The sequence below is a fragment of the Sceloporus occidentalis genome, unplaced genomic scaffold, assembly GCF_023333645.1.
Source record: "Sceloporus occidentalis isolate IW3139 unplaced genomic scaffold, rSceOcc1.0.p SCAF_1, whole genome shotgun sequence".
Lineage (NCBI taxonomy): Eukaryota > Metazoa > Chordata > Lepidosauria > Squamata > Phrynosomatidae > Sceloporus > Sceloporus occidentalis.
In genome coordinates this window covers 141,494,833-141,514,445 of record NW_028316981.1, presented here as the reverse complement: position 1 = coordinate 141,514,445, position 19,613 = coordinate 141,494,833, and the positions used below count along the sequence as shown (strand labels likewise).

General features: G+C 42.3%; 1 non-coding gene across 1 annotated transcript; it reads right to left on the bottom strand.

The window, feature by feature from the left end:
- Positions 1 to 7,496: 7,496 nt before the first annotated feature.
- Positions 7,497 to 7,652, bottom strand: LOC149322327 (U1 spliceosomal RNA). The gene has a single exon (XR_016279628.1). It is a non-coding gene; the product is annotated as a U1 spliceosomal RNA (small nuclear RNA).
- Positions 7,653 to 19,613: the final 11,961 nt, after the last annotated feature.

The following is a 19,613-nucleotide window of genomic DNA, read 5'->3' as shown; positions in this document are numbered from 1 at the left end:
TGCATATTGTCAGATTTATTTTATCCCGGGGCAGCTGAGTTGAACAAGAGATATGCCATTGCCAAAATTGGATCCAACACTGGGAGAGGACTTGCTTAACTTGGACTAGCTGCAAGAAGAGCAGCAGTAAAATCCAGAGTGAGTTGGCCACTCTCACAGGATAGAACCACTGGCTGCCCTAAAATCTTCCCTAATATCTGGAACAGATTCTAGGACTGATATTTGTGAGGTCTGGTTTAATAAACAGGACACAGTGGTATCAAATGGATGCAGAATGTCAGAGGCATCACTAGGAGGTATGCAGGGTGGCAGTGGGGTGGACTGCGCTGGATGGCACTCAGAGGAGGGATGACACCTGGCCAGGCCCTCCTCTGTGGGGTGCTGCTGCTGCTGCCAATGCCTTCCCCTTTTTTTCCACTGACATAGCTCTCTTATCCAAGAGAGCCAAAACACTGGAAAAGGAAGGACAATGCATCTCCTTATGGATTCGCCAGTGTCATGGTTCTCTCCACCAAGGCAGCCAAGGCACCAGAGCAGGAGGAGCAAAGTGACCCCCTTCCATTCCCTCCCGCTCACTTGCCTGGCCACCTGCCAGCAGGCTTTTTCTGGTCTGGGCGAGCAAGCAACCCAGGGGACGGGGAGGGGGCAGGGTAACGTGCCACCACAACCACTGCCCAGCAGCCCTTTCCAGATCTGGCTGGATGGTGGGCAGCTGGAGAGCAGGTGAGTGAGGCAGTAGGAGGGAGGGTGGTGCAGGCCTCCACTGCCTCCAAGCCTTTTCTGGGCACCTGCACTGGGTGACACCAAACCTAGTGATGCTACTGTAGAAAGTTATTTTGGAGTATGAATAACATGAGTATAAATTCAAGCAAGAGCTCACTTCCTCTATTCTCTTCTTCTACTACTTCTCCATGAGTGTATCCATACTACATGTTATAGTAGTTCAATACCATTTTAGCTGCGATGATGCTTTCTTATGGAATCCTGGGATTTGTGGTTTGATGAGGTACATAGAATTTCATTTAGAGAGCCCTTCTGCTGTAGTTCAGGGTAGGGGACTAATGCTCACTAGCAAAGAATTCTAAGTACTTACCAAATTCCAGGATTCCATGGGAAAGACCCATGTCAGTTAAGGGAGTGTTATCAAGCTGCTGCTGTGTAGTGTGGATGCATCCCATGTAACAATACTGGTGGCAAAAGCTCTTCTGCTTAGCTGACAGAGGGCAGTTTGTGTACCTCTTGTTGCTTCTCCTTCAGATAATCCAGATTCTTAGAAAGATAATTGTTTGTGCTACAACTCTTAGTGGCTAGACTACCTGGATGTTTTGGGGCATTATACTCCTAAAGAGTAACCTTTCTAAGCTCTGGATAATTCATGCTGTATTTTCAGGCCAGGTACTACAAAATCGCCACACACATCCTGCCCAGCTGTTCACCTTTGCCTCTTGTGCATGTGACTTTTTAGCCTCATTCCCTGACTAACATCTTAGAATCATAGAATCATAGAGTTGGAAGAGACCGCAAGGGCCATCCAGTCCAACCCCCTGCCATGCAGGAAATCCAAATCAAAGCATCCCCGACAGATGGCCATCCAGCCTCTGTTTAAAGACCTCGAAAGAAGGAGACTCCACTACACTCCAAGGGAGTGTGTTTCACTGTCAAACAGCCCTTACTGTCAGGAGGTTCCTCCTAATGTTCAGGTGGAATCTCTTTTCCTGCAGCTTGCATCCATTGCTCCGGGTCCTAGTCTCTGGAGCAGCAGAAAACAAGCTTGCTCCCTCCTCAATATGACATCCCTTCAAATATTTAAACAGGGCTATCATATCACCTCTTAACCTTCTTTTCTCCAGGCTAAACATACCCAGCTCCCTAAGTCGTTCCTCATAGGACATGGTTTCCAGACCCTTCACCATTTTAGTCGCCCTCCTTTGGACACGCTCCAGTTTCTCAATGTCCTTTTTGAACTGTGGTGCCCAGAACTGGGCACAATATTCCAGGTGGGGCCTGACCAGAGCAGAATATAGTGGCATTATTACTTCCCTTGATCTAGACACTATACTTCTATTGATGCAGCCTAAAATTGCATTGGCCTTGTTAGCTGCCGCATCGCACTGTTGACTCATGTTCAACTTGTGGTCTACTTGGACTCCTAGATCCCTTTCACATGTTGTCTCCTTAAGCCAGGTGTCCCCCATCCTATATTTGTGCATTTCATTTTTCCGCCCTAAGTGCAGTACCTTACATTTCTCCCTGTTGAAGTTCATTTTGTTAGCTGTGGCCCAGCTTTCTAGTCTATTCAAGGTCATTTTGAATTTTGATCCTGTCCTCTGGAGTATTAGCTATTCCTCCTAATTTGGTGTCATCTGCAAATTTGATAAGTATTCCCCCAATTTTTTCCTCCAAGTCATTGATAAAGCTGTTGAATAACACTGGCCCCAGGACAGAGCCCTGTGGGACCCCACTGGTCACTTCTCTCCAGGATGAAAAGGAGCCATTGTTGAGCACCCTTTGGGTTTGTCCGGTCAACCAATTACGAATCCATGTAACAGTTGCCTTGTCTAGCCCACATTTTACAAACTTGTTTGCAAGAATGTCATGGGGAACTTTGTCAAAGGCCTTACTGAAATCAAGATATATTATATCCACAGCATTCCCTTCATCTAACAAGTTGGTAACTTTATCAAAGAATGAGATAAGATTTGTCTGGCATGACTTCTTTCTCTGAAACCCGTGTTGACTTTTTGTGATTATGGCATTGCTTTCTAGATGTTCACAGACTCTCTTTTTAATGATCTGCTCCAGAATTTTTCCTGGTATTGATGTCAGACTAACTGGACGATAATTGTTGGGATCCTCTTTTTTCCCCTTTTTGAAGATGGGGACAACGTTTGCCCTCCTCCAGTCTGCTGGGACTTCTCCTGTTCTCCAGGAGTTTTCAAAGATTATTGCCAATGGCTCTGATATTACATTTGCCAGTTCTTTTAATACCCTTGGATGGAGTTCATCTGGTCCTGGAGACTTAAATTCATTTAGGTTAAACAGGTATTCCTGGACTATCTCTTTACTTATTTTGTGCTGAAATTCCCCTATTCTCTCCTCTGCTCCATTATCCTCAGGTTGAGCACCCTTTGCCTTTTCTGAGAAGACTGAGGCAAAGAAAGTGTTGCGTAATTCTGCCTTTTCTCTGTCTTCTGTCTTATCCTCTGCCTGCCCTGTGGGCCTGATCAGTAATGAGAGCCAAGCCTGCCATGTTCTCCATCACTCACACTTCCTTCTGGGAAAGTTCAGCAATTAACTTTTGGTGAAAATGCTTTTGAAACACACAAGGCATCAGCAAGCCAAAGGGAGGGAGGAGGCCGAGGAGTGGAGTGGCGAATGCAGGGTTAGGGTGGGGTGAGGCCAAACCCAAAGGCATTCCAGAAATTAGAACAGGCTGAAGCTCCTGGGAAGAGAAAGAAGGGAGCACTCCCATATGACAACAGATGTTGCTTCCCTCAATCCCTCCGCTACTTCTTCCCTCCTGGATGCAGGGTCAGCCCAGTTCCAGGAGCATTTAGAAAAGACCCTGGCTGCTAGATGAACAGTCTCAAGAGTAACAAGAACAGTGGGAATATATGTGTTTTAGAGAGCCTTAAGGAACTAGATTAGAATGATCTGCATCCTGGGAGATGGTAAGGAACTGGCTGGTCTGTGGGTCCCCCTCTGCCTGGATTAACCATGAAGCCTAGGAAGTGGTAGATAGTTATCTTATTATTGCTAGAGAAAAAGCAAAGAGTTTGATTGCTTCCATCTTTCTTGCTCTAAAGGGTATGCCAAATACATTGGCTCATTAAACAGACAAATTAACAAGAAAGTCAAACAGAAGATTATCCTAGGTTATGACTTGAAGGCTCATACACACACCATAAAAGAGAAAAGGATTTTTGAAAAAAAGATTCAACAAGCCCAACAGCCACCTGCCCTTTGCCACAGCTCTTTTGTTTTCTGCTACTAACAGGTTAAAAAGAAACACTGGAAGAAATTGACTTCAGAATATGCAAATTCAGTGAACTCACATAACCCTTTTCCATGGACAACATGATTGGAAAGTGCTGGTGAGATTCATGCCCCAGATTGCATATTATAATTGTCAAATGGCCCAGCTCAGCTTTCTCCTTCTCAATCCACATCATACCACCTTGTTATCTTACTTATGGTCGTGCTGGAGACTCGCTGTCTAGTTTACCCTCACTTAATTTTGAAATGCAAACCTCTGGATTGGCCCAAAATGCCTTGAACTGTGTCATTTGGCTCTGGATCCAAATTGGGCCAATCCAACATATGCTGGAATTTGTTCAAACTGGTCTCAATCTGTCCTGTTTGCCTCATTATTCATAATTAGTACACTGGACTCTGGTTCTTCTCTCATGCAAGAGAATGGAAAGTTCAGTAAACAGAAGGAACAATCAAAACTGAAGGTGGCAAAATCCCTGATAACATATTACTTTACTACTCCGCAAGTCTAAAAACTGGTGAGAAAGTCCTCCACACCTGGACCTGACAGCCCTTTACATGCTGGAGGAGCAGAAGCTACCTTTCTGTGTAAGGAAACATAAGAAATTTTGTCTCTCTGTTACAAAAATCCAAGAACTGTCTGCAAAACTGAAACATACAGGAATGAATAGGGATGGAGTGAATGGGAAGGCAGCTGTGTGTTCTGGACAAGAGGTAGTTTTATGGGATTTCTCCAGTATACTGGCAAAAGAATAAACATGGTTAATGGTGTCAGTGACAGCTACAGTCTAATTCAAGATGGGTGCTCACTGAATATGCTTTCTGAGACTCAAGAAGGATGGGAAAGTATGTTATGCTGTGAAGTCGGGGAAATGTTACGTTTTGGGGGTAATAGGATCCAGAATCTCCAGACTAGTTAAGCCAGTAGAGGATTATGGGGTTCTAGTAGGGAGAAAGGGGACCTTTTCCCAGTTCTACCAAGGGATCTTGCTATATCAAGAGGACATTGGAAGACCAGGGGCTTATTCAGTCCAACATTATGTAATTACTATGGCCAACTAGTTGCCTCTGTGGAACCCAGAAGTATGACATGAGCTAAAGAATGCTCCCAATATTATTTTCCCACAATAAAACTGAGGGGTATTTCCTAATCCTGGCAGAAATATCCAGCCATTGCAGCAAGTTGCTATTGCTACATTTAGCTACCATTAATTTGTCTAGTCTGCTTTTAAAGCCATGTGAGTTGGTGACCTTCAGCATCACATTTTGTGGTGACAGCAAATTCCATCTTTTATGCCCTATTCCAAGAAGTGCTTCCTTTCATCTGTCCTGGATCCCCCATCTAGCAACTAACCATTCCTTTTCTTACTGACACACCCTCCATTGACAGCTGAAAATTGATGCATTTGCTTTACATCAAGCAAAGAAGAAATGCTTATTTCACAATGGCACTGAAGAATCCTACATGGAAAAGCACATGGCAGGGAAAACGGCCTGGTGGCCTCTCCTAAATAATATGTTTGAATAGTAACTTCATCATGCGTATTTACTTTGTTATCAACAGATGCAGGCAGCACTCTCAAAACTGAGACTTTATAAATTCAGAAATGTTATTGCCGTTTCGCTGCCAATATATTGACATTTGCAGAATTTAAAAGTTAGTTATACTGCAATTAAGGCACAAGAAAAGGGAAGGACCATTGCTTAGTCATGACATGCTTTGAATACAGAAAATCCAAGAAATCATCCCCAGCATCGCTACTAAATGATCAAGTAGTCAATGGCAGGACACTGGGACAGAGGCTGGAGATCTTGGAGGATGGATGCCCCCCTCAATAGACACTAACTGGACATTGTTGTTGTGTGCCTTAAGTCATTTCTAATTTATGGAAATCCTAAGGCAAACCTATCATTCTTAGCAAAGTTTGTTCAGAGGGAGTTTGGCCTTGCCTTCCCCTTGAGGCTGAGAAATTGACCTGCCCAAGGTCACACAGTAGGTTTCCATTGCTGAGCAGCAATTTGAACTCTGCTCTCCCAATGTCCTAGTCCAATGCTCAAATCACTACACAGTACTGGACTGGCTAGGCCAAAAATTGGATCAAGTCAGCAGCTGCTAATGTTTCTTGTGCTGGTGGGCAAATGAATCCTCTTTGGAGTCTAGTCTGAACCTTAAAGAAGCAAGGTGCTGAATCTATTTTTGAGATGGGGTCAGCACCTTTGACTGCTTTTTTAAAGTTTACATTTCAGAGTAAAATTTGAAACTCATTCACCATCACTAACACAGAGCCATGTGCTAACACTTGACTGAGGATGAAGCATAAGATCCAGTTCCCACCAAGTCATGACAACCCAATAGTTTTACAGTCAGAAACAAAGTAGGACACACAGAGCTTGGGAATTTTTTGGAGGATGGGAGATTCTGGAAGATGCAGTCCAAAAAAGTAAATTTTCTACATTCTTGGCAGGCAATGAGAGAACAAGCTCTGGGATTACTGAGCAGTGGCAGTTAGAATGACCTTGCAGCAGTTACATTTCACAGAATCAGGCCTTGTGCCAGGCCAATGCAAAGCTAATTTTGTAATGTGAAAAAGTGTCTCAGAACTAAAAAAATTCTTCACTCCCTGATACCCACTAAACCTTCTCTCCCATATCAGCCTACATAGGGAGGGATGGCAGGAGGGAGGAAAAGCAAATTCTATATCATACACCCACTCAGATATATTTAATGATCCCACATCTTTAGGATGCAAAGACAGAATGGCTGAAGCAAAGCATTTGAAGCTGTGGATGAAGGCTACCTCATTGGAGAAAGTGGCATGGAGGCTTCAAGGGCACTGTGGCATTGCTTTGGTAAGCAGAATGGGCAAAGAGCGTTGTGTGGCTCTCTGCCATGGCCCTGTAGTTTCTGGGTCCCAAGACAACTGTGTTCTTCAGGATCTGCCTGTTTTAAGCTTGTTGCACTGTTGCATCCCACATAAATTGATATTCAGCCAGAGCTATTCAGGGCTAACTACACAGGGTTACCTCCACTAACTAACTTATGCATATCACTCCTTGTCCATCTCCATGACAACATCCCTGTTTTGCATCTTGGAGATACATGAACACATACACTTTCATAACACTAGAATGATTTCTTTCCATTTAAGCAAATTTCCACCAACCTAATTAATCCCAGAGTCATAGTTTCATGAGAATAAGGTTTGAACCCCATTTCAAGTTCAGCAATATTGTGACCTTCTCAAAGAGCCTAATGCTGTAATCCTAAACATAGTTTACTTGGAAAACAATCCCTTTGAAATCCCTGAGAAACAAGTGGGACAGCAAGTACACTCAGTTCTCAATATGCACAGATTTGTTATCCTCGGAGCCATGCATCCAAGGTTTGAACATATTCAAAAAATATCTAAATTCCAAAAAGCAAACCTTGATTTTGCCATTTTATATAAGGAACACCATTTTACTATGCCACTGTATTTAATGGGACTTGAGCATCCATGGATTTTGGTATCCACGAGCTGATACCAAGGGCCCACTGTAAAATTATGCAGTTGAGTTTTCCACATTTGGGGAAATCGCAGGGGTCAGCATGCCCAGATGAGCCTTACCCTGGGAAAACCACCTTTGTGATCATGGTGTCTCTCCTGCCAAGTAAGTATTGTATGTACAGCGCTGTGTAAATTTACAGCGCTTTATAAATAAAGCTTAATAATAATAATAATAATAATAATAATATGACTGAGCTATGCAGTTTTCTCATGAGATGCTTAATTTCAGTTTAAGAATGTAATCTTTACATTTCTAGCCAAATAATCCTGAAAGAACAGTAAATACTACCTATATTAAATAATGATGATGGTGAGTATTTATTTCAATTCATTTCATTTCTATGCTGCCTTTCTCCCAGAAAGGGATTCAAGGTGGCTGATAAATAAAACCATTTAATTTTTTCCAATTAAAAAAAACAATTTTAAAAGAATTAAAATCAACTAATTCAAAATAGTATAGATTGCATAGACATAGAAGAGTTAAAAACATAACTAAATATAACATGATGATTCCCAAATAACAACACTAAGACAAATCTGCTTCATTTCTGTTTAGTTTTGGCTTGTATATCCAATATTGTTGAGGTGTCCTTAGCAAAGAAGATGCAAGAAATCCAAGATGATGTTGGATCAAGGTTTGGTGGTTGTTAGTAGTTGTTTTTTTTAAAAAATAATCATATGTAAAATTCAAGTCCATGTAAACCTCTTTATCAGCACTTTATTATTTGGGGGAAAGTTTGCTCTGGTAATAGCTCTGGTCAATTTCTATTATAGCTAGCATATAACTGTCCTGTTCTTTGGTAGATGGGTCCTAGTGGCAAGGCTTACACTCCAGTATAAGAGTCAATACCAGAGAAAGAACACAACTATAGACAATCCAGATGGAAAAGCTAACTGTAGGGTCAGTGGTCAAGTAAAGATAAGATATCCATGTCCTATTGGAGAGCAAGTCAGGAGAAAATACCAAGACAAGGTAAGGCCACCTGAAGTCAAGACACAAGAGCTACAGCAGAAACATCATTTACAGGAATGTCTAGTGTTCAGAGCAGACATTGCTCCCAGTGGTCCTACAGCCCTCATACTGAGGGTTATATGGCTGAGATTTTGAGGCCCAACTCAAGCTATGTCTGTCTCCAGACTCTGTTGTTCTCACAGATTATCAGGATTCCACCCCCATCTTTTGCCTCCAGAGTCAAGTTGTATCTATCCTGAGATGTAACCATGGGCAAACACAATGAGATCCTTGCAACTCTCCAGTTCTCTGGGCTCGAACCCATCCTTCTTAGAGGAATTCTCTGGCTTGTTGTTGTTGTTGTGTGCGCCTTCAAGTCATTTCCAAATTATGGCAACCTTAAGGCAAACTATCATGGGGGCTTCTTGGCATGATTTGTTTAGAGGAGGCTTGCCATTGTCTTCCCCTGAGGCTGAGAGCATGTAACTTGCCCAAGGTCACCATGGACATAGAAATAATACTAAAAGCATATCTTCTAACCAGTATGTATGCAAAGTCAATTTGGCACTTATTTCAAGACTGCTTGCTGCTCAGAGGACCTGTAATCTTACTGCTTTTGAGGTCTAATCTGCACTGCAGAAATAATGCAGCTTGACACAATTTTTACTGCCATAACTCAATGCTATAGGATTCTGGGAACTGTAGTTTGTTGTGACACCACAGTTCTCTGACAGAGAAGGCTAAATAGCTCACAAAATTACAAATCCCAGAATTCCACAGCATTGAGCCATGGCAGTAAAAATGGTGTCAAGCTGCATTATTTTTGCAATGCAGATTACACCTGAGAGAACTGAAAGGATTTAGCAAGAGGCGATCTGCAGATCAAACCCTGACTTCAACTCTCTCCTACCACCTACCACTTTCAATAATATTACTGCAATTTCCTCTTGATGTATTATCTAGTGGACATGGGGCATGACATGGAGATCAGACCTTGTTGTGGAGCTTTGTCACTTCTCACCATCTTAACTCAGAAGACTGGCTTACGATCATCACTTTAAAACAATTGGCCAGCACTCCCATGAAATGCTAAGGTGAAGAACAAAAACTGGAACCTTTTCTGTCCTATTCACAAAAGTCCACCAGATTTGCCTTTTCTGGCAACTCTATTCCAGTGGGTAGTCTTTGGTTCTCATTTTATTTTAATTTTTAAAGGCAGTGTTTTGCCATCAATTTCAGCAGTTAGAACTGTGTGCCAAATATTGTCTCTTCAATTGCAGTTTGACCCCACATGCTCAAGCCAAATTGAATTTACGGGGAACCCAGATTTGAAAACTGGTAAGGAACCGTTTTTGTGGAAGGTGTGGACCAACAATGAGATTGCTAAATCAGATACTTGGTATTGATTATGTGTTTAACCTTTTCCAATTTTTCAAGTTTAAACTACCTCTGTCAGCTAAAGGGCAATATGTACTGCACAACTAAAAAAAATTGATATGTTTTATTGTAAGAATGGTGATAATGAACAAAATAAAAAGAAAGAAAAAATTGTTATAATCCGGATTTAAATGTGTCTGAGGTTCTCCTAATATTAGAGATATTAATTGAGGCCAACCAGGTATCCAAGCCAACAATTTATATATGTACATTTATATTATATATAAATAAATCCTCAACTTATAACATGCAAGTAACTTGGACCCTTCCCATCCATGGGGGGTGGGGGGTGGGGGTGGTTCTGTCAGCCCCACCTAGGATGGCAAAACATGCAAATGATTGTGCCCCATATTATTCAGGGTTCACAGCAAGAATGAAACAGAGAATTGGAACATCCAGTTCTGACTAATCAACAGCTATCAGTTTTAACGTCTATAACTTTAGACCTCCAGTTATGACTTATACAGCAGATATTATTCATCACAACATCTATTCAAGAAAGGGCTTTCTAAGTCAGCAAATTGTTGGCCATGTAATATTCCTAATGCTTCCTTAACACGGGTTTTGGAGTATTCCTGTAGTAGCTACATTTTGGGAGGAAGTAATCACATGAGTATATTTGATTTTGGAAGTTCCTTGATATTCAGGGATGTGCATGTTCTTTGAACTATTTACTTGTTTCTAGGAAATTAATAAATGACCAGTGGAAGTGGATTTTTCATGCCCTTTTGACTGCTAAAAGACTGATACTTTGTTACTGGAAAGAGAATTTCCCCCTACCTGTGATCCAATGGATATAATATTTAACAGCACTTGCAAAATTTGAAATAACAATGTAAATACAAAATTTGCAAATGGGCTTATATTTGGATATTTGGTCAGCCTTTATAGAAAGTTATGGCTAATGTTTTTCCTTCTTTTGTGTTTTTATTTTCCTGTTTTTGTTATACTGGAACATTATTGTTGAAGGGTATACAATGGAATCCTGGGACTTGCAATTGAGGATCTTTAGAATCCCCAGCCAGGGAACTCCTCTGGTGCCTCCAACCCAACTACAGGTCCCAGGATTCCAGAGGAGGAAGCCAGGGCAGCTACAGTGGAATCATAGCACTATAACCATGTAGTGTAAAAGGCCTACAAACTAGTTGGTGCTGCAAATATTGTTGAGATGTACAACATGCACTGTTTTCAATAGTGACAGAAACACCAATTGTAGGGAATAATGTATTTTTCCAGCAACAGGTTGTTTGCTATTGAAGTACTGTACTTGGGAAACGAAATTGTCCTGCAACAGAAGCTCTATAGGATTTCTTTCCCCACCCATAAAACTATGGGCCCAAACAGACAGGCCAAAATAAAGCTGCTTTGAGTCACTTTGGAGGTATGCTGTTTAAATTATGCATGCATCCTAAGAGGCTGGAAGGTGCGCCAAAGCCATGCTCCAGTCCTAAAGACTGGAGCGCAGCTTTGGTGCAGCTTCTGGCCTCTTTAAGATGTGTGTGTCATTTAAACTGCATACCTCCAAAGTGACTCAAAGCAGCTTTATTTTGGCCTATCTGTTCGGGCCCTCAAATAAGCATTTTGGCCAGAATTCACTAAGGCAGTTATGAATGCATTACCTAGAGTTAAGGATTTGTGACTGCTTCATATACACAGTCCCTATGCATTCTCTAGTTTGGGGAATATATGAGGACAATGAAAGTCCCCCAATCCTCACTTACTCAAGCAATAGGGGTTAATTCCCCTGGTGACTGGGAAGCAGCTGCCTGACGTTCCTACCTTTCTTCCTGCAGGCAATTTTCTACCTTTCTTCCTGCAAGCAAGGAAGAATTGTGAAAGGGACTCTGCTTCTGACTGTTGCACCAGAGACTGCTCCTGGGTAGGGGAGGAGGGAACATCAGTTATCTGCTTCCTGATCAACAGAGGAACAGACCTCCATCTCTTGCAGTGGCTGTTGTTTGATAATTGAGGATTGAGTGGGTCTGGCTGGGAACACCATGTAGCTGTGTAATTAAGGTGGTCACTCATTTGTGACTTTTTTTTTTTTTTGTAAATGACAGCCATTGTATTCTGAAAACAACAGTAAGACTGATAATTGGTAGGCATAGTCTTGAGCATGAGAGCAGGAATGTAGCCCCTGAGACTAATTGTTACATGTACTAAGCCATGCAACCTCACATCATTGATACCCCATTACTTGGTTTCACATAGAAAGACACAACATCATTCCTCCATGCACCTATACAAATTGTACACATTCTGGAGTCTCTTGGTCTTCAGGCTGTTTTAAAACATAGCATCCTCTCTGCTTTTCTTATACACTTATGGATAGATATTCAAGGAAAAAAGAGCAAGGCAGCTCTGGTGAAGAGAAGAAGCCAAGCTGGGCATAGGGAGAGGGTTTGGAGAGGTTGCTTCCCAATCCTAGTTGTACTTCATAAAAGCATGTCTTGGAAGTTTTTTGCATTGCTGTTTATGCAGATGTGAAAAGGAGACTTTGAAAGGCCAAGCACTGCCTGTAGACAGATGAGGGGGTGGGGAAGGAGAAACAGAAAAATTAATCTTGAGTGGGAGAGGAGGAAACAGAGACGAGGCAAGTCAACCACTCTCCATCTTTAAAGTAGACCTTTCAGAATCTCCATCATTTATAATTTCAAACTAGGCCATGCATTCCATTGCCTCTCACCTTAACTATGGTTTACACCACTTAGGAGCCCTCAATGGCAAGACTAGAAACATTGGCTATAGGAGTAGGTAGCAGCCACCCACTAATCGATCTTTGCACTTCAGGTTCAATACAACAAATGGGAGCATTTTCCTCTCTCCTCTGGAAAGCATGAAAATTCTCCAGGTCACAATAGGGCAAATCCAAGTGAAAGAAGTGTTTACTCATTTATCTCTGTGATGGCTCTTTTGCCCCTGATCTTGTCGGCTTGGGAACGTCATTTCTCAAGTTGCTGTTATCATCAACTCCTTCCTTTGTGCTCACATCTTCCAGGGCTTCAGGGAAGTTCTGCTTGTGATTTCCCCATCGTCCAGGTGGTGAGAGCTCTGTGCCAGGTTGTCAGACATAAAGATACTGGGATTAGTTATGAGATTTGATAGATTTATGGGTGGCACATTATAAGGGGTTGGGCCATGGAGTGCGTAGGAGAGAGGCTCCTTTTTTAATTTAGCACTTCTATCAAGGTGCCTGTAGATGTCATCTGAGAATGTCTACTCAGTCTGTTCACTTTGGGTTTTACCGTTTCTTTTTCCCTTGGTTCTCGGGGGCATCAATTCTTGGAAATTATTAGGCAGGACTTCATAGGGAAGCAGTGACAGTTGCCAGCCCAAGCAAATGAGTAGGCTGGGAAACATGGTTCAAAACCTCACACTCCTGCTTACTGTAATGCTCTATAATAATTGCCTCTTGAAGCAATGACACATTACTTCATTCATAGTATGAAATGCTATGGACCAGGGGTAGGCAACCTTTTTGAGCCGGGGGCCGGGTTGCTGTCCCTCAGACAACTGGGGGGCCGAAGCCGGAGGGTGGAGCCGCACATGGGGGTGGAGCTTCCACCCTCTGGGGTGGAGCCACATGCCAGGGTGGAGCTTCCACTATCTGGGGGCGGAGCCACATGTCGGGGCGGAGTTTCCACCCTCCAGGGGTGGAGCCGCATAATATTTGCAAGAAGCTACTAGGGCCGGCAATGCCATAACACAGGAAAAACGCATGCACACTGTCTCAACCCAGAAAAGAGCAAGCAAGTCCATGTGGGGGGATTTTGCAAAGAGAATATCAAAGGATAACAACAATAATAATAATAGCAATATTTGCAAGAATGGAAGCGACTAGGCAAGGCCACAAAACAGCAAAAAATGCATGCCACTGTCTCAACCCACTTTCTTTCTCTCCCTTCCTCCCTCCCTCCCTCTCACTCCCACCCTCTCACCTTTTCTCTCTCTCTTCTCCTCTCCCTCCCTCTCTCTCCCTCCCACCCACCCTTTCTCTCTCTCTCCTCCTCCTCCCCTCCCTCCCTCTCTCTCTCTCTCTCTGCCTCCTCCTCCTTCCCCCCCGCCCCTCCATTTATAGGAGGGAGGAGGGAGGGCGGGGCCAGGAGGGAGGTGGGTGGCGCCCATTTGAAGGCCCGGTGAGGCTGCTGAAGCCCCGATTCAGGGCTCCAGAGGCCGCATCGGGCCTCCTAATGGGCGCCGCCATTTTGCCCTTCAAAATGGCGGTGAAGTCTCGCGTGACCTTTATTTTCAAAGGCAAAATGGCGGCCGGAGCGGCCGAAATCGGCGGCGATTTCAGCGGCAGGAAGGAGCGGGGGCCGGCAGAAAGGTGCCCGCGGGCCGCATCCGGCCCGCGGGCCGGAGGTTGCCAACCCTGGCTATGGACTATTCTCTCTTTTCCTTTCTTCTGTTTACACCAAGGGAGGCCTAGGGCTGTATGCAACCCCAAGGGGCATTTTTTCCTGCCTTTGATTCCCCCAGACTCCCCTAGTTTCTCTATTGTTTAGCCAAAATAGAAAGAATACTCCAGCAACAGCAATAGCAATTTCCCAGAATACTCCAGCAACAGCAATTTGCCTTTTAAAGAATTTGCAGAACTTCCTGCATTCTTCAACATCAAAAAGAATATATATATTTCAAAACTAGAGTAGGACTTCTGATTTTTCTTGTTCTTCCAAATTTTTAGGACTCCACAGTAGAATCCAGTGTACCAGGGGCAGAAAATTGGCATCCAGATCCAATGAAATTACCCACCCTGGCTTAAATCCTGAAGATCTTTTACACTCTGCAGTTATAGTACTATGATTCCACTTTAATTGCCATGGCTGCAGAGGAACTCCCTGGCAATGAATTCTGCTGCCAATCCCAGGATTCCACAAGATGGAAACATTAAAGTGGAATCAAAGTGCTGTAATTATGCAGTGTGATAGGTCCATAGAGAAACCAGAATATGATTTTGCAAATCTTATTTCCTTATCTTTTTATATAATTGTGGTTTTTCTTTTGTGTCTTCCTTTAATTGTGAAAAATTATGAGTTTTATGCTTTCTTGTAAGCCACCTGCCGTTATGAGGACCCTGAGAGAGAGAGAGAGAGAGAGAGAGAGAGAGAGAGAGGCAAATGCTGTAGTACAGTCGGCCCTTCTTATACACAGATTTTTTTTATACACGGATTCAAGTATCCACAGTTTGAAAATGTTCCAAAAAAAGTATAAATTTCAAATATCAAACCTAGATTTTCCATTTTTTAAATAAGGGATACCATTTTGCTGTACTTAATGGGACTTGAGCACCCACGGATTTTGTTATCCACGGGAATCTTGGAACCAAACCCCAGCGTATAACAAGGGTCCACTATATTTTCTATTAGGAGGCAGCCTGCCTTGAAGTCTGAAATGATGCTAAACACTGCTTCTTGCATAATTAGGCCTTTGTTTACAGGTAGTGAAAGTGAGTAGAAAGCAAGGGTGGGTAATCTGTGGCCCTTCAGATGTTCTTGAACTACAACCCCCCCTCCCCTGTCACCATTAATTATGCTGGCTGAGGCTGATGTTTGCATACCCTACACGCCTATCACTGGATATGGAGTTTCATAATTAATATCTAACACTGAGCATGTTTTAAGAAGTAACAATGGCCTGTGAAGGAAGTTACATGTGTAAGGAGTTGTGCTTGACATAAGGACATGTGGAAGACCTAGTTAGGACTAAAATAAATGCTGAATGGGTTTGCTGATCATTCCATCCCACCCCAAGGCTCTTCACATTGCCTCTCGTAATGGAAACAAAGTGAGTCCCATTGCAAAAGCAGTCAAAGAGCATACCTTCCACCTCAACCCATGCTATTTTCCTGTTTCCCTGTTCTGGATAATCAGGGATTGTGTCAAAACCAATCTATGTTTTATTGCTTTACAGTCACCCCTCCTAACTCGCAGATCTGGGATCTGCGCCTTTGAATATACGCAGAGGGGTGACCTCCGCTATTTCCAATGTTGCATGCTGCCATTCAAGCCTATGAGGCTTGAATATGCGTGAGCCTCCATTTTTGCAAGGTGGGATCCAGAAAAGATCCCTCACAAAAATGGAAGGCCAACTGTAAAGTTAAAGACAACTGACCAGACTCCTTTTACCAATTCCATGGGAAAACCATCAAGCCTTTGTTACACCATTTGGTAATACCAAACACCCTTGGGGATATGCAACAGGATATAAATATCTGCCCCATCCATAGCCATTTTGTTCACAGACCAGAACTCTGTTCAACAGACCAGGGATTTCTCTGTGTAGTCCTCAGACACTGTTTGAGCTATTCTCTGTTTTCCGTGGACTTCTCTTCAGGACTGGCAATTATTGCCCTCTTTAATTCCCAGTTTGTCTCTATCCAACCTTCCACACTTTTCTTTCTGACAGCCTTGTATGGGTCTTAAGGTTGCATTGTTTTTGTATGTTTGTGTGCACTCTTTCACATTTCTACATAAAAACCCTTCTATGCACTGAAACTGGAGTCTCTCTGCAGTTATAAACAGGTGAAAAGATCCCCAAAGTTACCCGTCTCTCTCAGGTCTCCTTTAGAGCCATATTTTCCCCAAAATGTCAAGGAGATGCTGACTCTACTGGTGGGGACCCCCATGTTCCCCACCTTTAGGGTAACACTGATGAGAGTGTAGAGTGCAGTCACACACACGATAGCAATTAACACAAATATAGCAGACAGAAATAAGCAGAATGGAACTATGGAAAGGAGACAGTAGTATTTCACTGGTTGCAGTGGAGTTATATTACCTGTCCCATGAGAAGACTGTGGGAAGCTGGAGTAGCTCAGACTGGGAAGTCCGAGGGTAACACAGAACACACACAGAGTGTGGACACGTATGCAAGCTGTGCTGTGTGCATAGAGATTATGCTTTGAAACCATATTTCTACCTTAAAACTAGCCTTGGATGATGGGCTATCTAGCCAGGTAACAAAGGCTGAATGGTTTTTTGTGGGTTTTTTGGGCTATGTGGCCATGTTCTAGAAGAGTTTATTCCTGACGTTTCACCTTCATCTGTGGCTGGCATCTTTAGAGAAAGCTGAATGGTTTGTCTCAAGAATTGACAATGGAATTCCAGACTGAGATGATGGATGGAGATGGATGGAGAGATACACTGCTTGGAGTTTATCTTACTGACTGAGACAAGGAAGGAAGGAAGGAAGGAAGGAAGGAAGGAAGGAAGGAACTGAATGCTGGTCACTGAAGCCTTGGGATGTTGGAGAGACTTGGCTAGCTGGTGTGCTGGCTGGCGCACTGGCTGGCTGACTATTCTGGAGCAATGTGAGCTGAAAGCTTGTGGAATCATGTTTGCCTTAATTAGGGAATTAACTAGATGGCAAAGATGGGGTAAGAGGGGAAAGTGATGCATGTGCTGGCATTAGCCACAGCTGCCAGAATTGTGGCAAGCAGCACACTGGAGGAGATGAATTGGAGAGAAGGCACTCTGCCACAGAGGAACCTCCATGCTATTGGAGGCCTCAGGTAAGAAGGAGGAAGTGCTGTTCCTGAGGACTTAACTTAGAAAACAACTCTAATTTTTCTCCTTTCTATACTGCTGGTCCTCCAGCTGCCTTGAAACAAGAGGCTCTTTTATCCCAACAGACCCAGAAAATCTGTTGAGCCCTACCATCCTGTTACCTGGCCAACTACTGCTGCTGCTGCTGCTTTAACAAGATGAGCCCCAGCTTTTGTGTCAGCTGCCTGGGAGCTCAGTACTTGTGCTGCTGATATTCAGTGCTTTTGGTGCTCTCTTAGGCTGACTGGTAACAGGGGTTCATGCTAGCAAAGGTGGCCTGAGGAAAGTGTACAGTTCTTCCCCGCTATACTTGGGGACATGACTGAAGGGTAATATTCTTTTATTTTATTTGTGTGCCGTCCTTCTGCCTTTTCCCCAGATGGCTGCTGAAGAGGACCATTTAAAAAAAATTAATTAAAAAACCCCAATTACAACCCTCCACATTATATTATATAAAATCATTTTAAAACTATACAAAAGTAAGTATTCATAAATAAAACTTACATCTCAGTAAGAACCTTCTCTACTTACTCATTACAAACCTGCTTGCCAGCAAAAGGAAAGCAGAAAGGGGAGCAGCCTAGCCCCCTGTGGAAGGGAATTCCGGAGGGTGGAAGCAGCCACCAAGAAGGTTCTCTCTCATGTCCTCACCAAGCAAGGCTGTGATGGTGACAGGACTGAGAGAAAGCCTTTTACTGAAGATCTTAGAGTTCCTGAAGGTTTGTATGGGGAGATACAGTCTTTTAAATAGTCTATAAAAAGTTATCAAACATATAATCTCTGTCTGCATATTCATTCCTCTATAGCTGCAAGTTGTTAGTGGCTGTAGGTGGGATGCAGAACGGGATTGTTTGGTTCAGAGGCAGTGAGATTAATATATAGTTCCCACATCCTTCTTTGAAAGATTCTGGTCATGCTGAATGGGGAACACACTTGTCATCTCACTGCATACCTGAAAGATTTTGCTCCTATCCTGTTTTGTTAGCCAAAATGCATGGCCATTGGCTGGCTTACTCTCTCTTTTCTTTTATAGGCATGGTGATTTCCTTGCAGGCTTTTCTCAACTGTGGCAAACTGACAAGGGGCCGATGTGTACTTAATCTAATCTATGATGAGTGTACCTTCCAATAAACCATGACTTTTTTGCCAGTGGTCTTGTGTATATTTCTCTATCAGTCAGGATTTTGTGAAGATCTGCTTTTCAAATTATTATTATTATTATTATTATTATTATTGCTTTATTTATAAAGCACTGTAAATTTACACAGTGCTGTACAATCAATTAAAATAGATAAAATAAACCTGCCTATGGCATACATTCTATGAAATTAATTAAACATAATATATATTAATACATCTTAACATTCAAACAATAAAATATAGCAGAAAACAAATTAAAATAACATTGGATAACAATCATTTAATGTCTGGGAACACTTTCCTGAACAGTATTGTATTTAGCTCAGTTTTGAAGCTGGTTAAAAAGGTGACGAACTGTGTCCGTTCCATCGTCGTCATCAGCTTACAGTTCTGTACATTGTAAAGCAAAGCTTAAACATTAGTGCAAGTCCTCAAGTTAGAGGTACATGCACTTGTATTTGTTTTATTCTATTGCATAAATGCAATAAAGAATTTCAAAAAGAAAATATTAAAGATGTTCCTTTCCAATGTGTGGTACATTTTCTTTCTTAAATTATATGTTACCTTACACTTTCTTCTGTTTCTTAAATGGTGGGTTTGCAAATGCACTAGTGTATTTAAATATAGTTGAGTGGTTAAGACCAGAAAGTGGAAAACTACTTTTAAAAAAATAATCAGTGACCCTTATAATTCCAACCCATTGAAATGTCATTTTTACTATTATTGTTACAGCTTTGAAAAGAACATCTTTACTCAAAAGTAACTGAAGTGATATTTTTTCATTAATTTTTCAAAAAAATATCTGAATATTTTTGATTTCAGCACTTGAACATGTGATATTCTCCAACCTTTTACTGGAACATACCTACCCCATAACTATAAAAGTAACTTTAAACAGTGATGGTTACATTGTAAAATAAGCTGTTATCCCTCCTTGAGTTACAGTTGTGCTATGTAATTATACATTCATTACTGGGAAAAAATTTCCTTCCAAGATCT